Source organism: Colossoma macropomum, unplaced genomic scaffold (genome assembly GCF_904425465.1).
Source record: "Colossoma macropomum unplaced genomic scaffold, Colossoma_macropomum, whole genome shotgun sequence".
NCBI lineage: Eukaryota > Metazoa > Chordata > Actinopteri > Characiformes > Serrasalmidae > Colossoma > Colossoma macropomum.
The window spans coordinates 2,046,139-2,047,616 of NW_023494804.1; positions in this window are offsets into that span (position 1 = coordinate 2,046,139).

The window sequence follows — 1,478 nt, forward strand, 5'->3', positions numbered from 1 at the left end:
CCCCCACCATCTCCCCGCCCCCCCTTCTCCTGCTCCTGTCCCCTCCCCATCTCCATCTGTCTGCAGTGGGCGGAGATAGACACAAAGAGAGAGAGAGAGAGAGAGAGAGAGAGAGAGAGAGAGCAGGGGAAACCTCAACATCCACATGATCAAAACACATCACAGAGAGCTTGCAGGATCCTTTCTAAAGCACAGGCTTACATTCAGAAAGCATGATGTGCCAATTAAAGCGAACTCTTCTATTCAGTAAGCACAATCATATATTTTAACATACTCAATACACAAATTAAACTCAGTATTTAGCAAATCTTATATTTGTAAAGCACAATCTTTAATTTACAAAGATCTATTTTCTAACATTTTATTGTCATAGAGCTCAGAGTGCAATGATCTAGTATTTAAAGGTCCTTTAAAACTAAAAACTTTAACATTGTAATTAAATACTGTGATTAGCAAAATCAAGAAGTTATATTAAAAACAAAAACAAACAAAAAATATATATATACACTGATCCTTGTTTCTACGCTCATTGTCCATTTTATCAGCTCCACTTACTATATAGGTGCACTTTGTAGTTCTACAGTTACAGACTGTAGTCCATCTGTTTCTCTGATACTTTGTTACCCTGTTCTTCAGTGGTCAGGACCCCCATGGACCCTCACAGAGCAGGTACTATTTGGGTGGTGGATCATATCACTGCAGTAACACTGACGTGGTGGTGGTGTGTTAGTGTGAGTCGTGGATCAGACACAGCAGTGCTGCTGGAGTTTTTAAACTCACTGTCCACTCACTGTCCACTCTATTAGACACTCCTACCTTGTCGGTCCACCTTGTAGATGTAAAGTCAGAGATGATAGCTCATCTGCTGCTGCGCAGTTTGTGTTGGTCATCCTCTATATAGTTCAGCTGTAGCTGCTTTTCTCGCATCTCCAGCAGGAAACCTTTCCTCAAAAGTAGAACAGTTTCTTATAAAATATCTCTTAACGTTCGACTTTTAACGAGGCTGAGGTCGCTTCTCATTCGCCAGCTTCTTGTTCGATTTTTCTCATTACACCTTAAATGGTGCCTGAGATGGTTCTTCAAGGGTTCCTTAATAAAGACAATGATTCTATATAGAACCATGAACGCTTTGCATCTTTGCATGGTGAAATGGTTCTTCAGATTGATGGAGAATGTGTTATATATGGTTCTATAAAGAACCTTTTTAAAAAAGGGTTTTATATAGCACCAAAAAGGGTTCTTCTATTGTCATGATTTCAAGCTTGTAACATTTCACCACGCAAAGAACCATTTAAGCATGCAAATGTTTATAGTTCCATATAGAACCATTGTTTTTACTAAGGAACCCTTGAAGAACCATCTGTTCTAAGAGTGTACATGAAGAATGTAGGAAACAGGCCATGCTGAACCAGATGCAAATACTGACATTTATAAAACACAACCTTACATTAAAAATGCAGTCAGAAAGCAGGAAACCC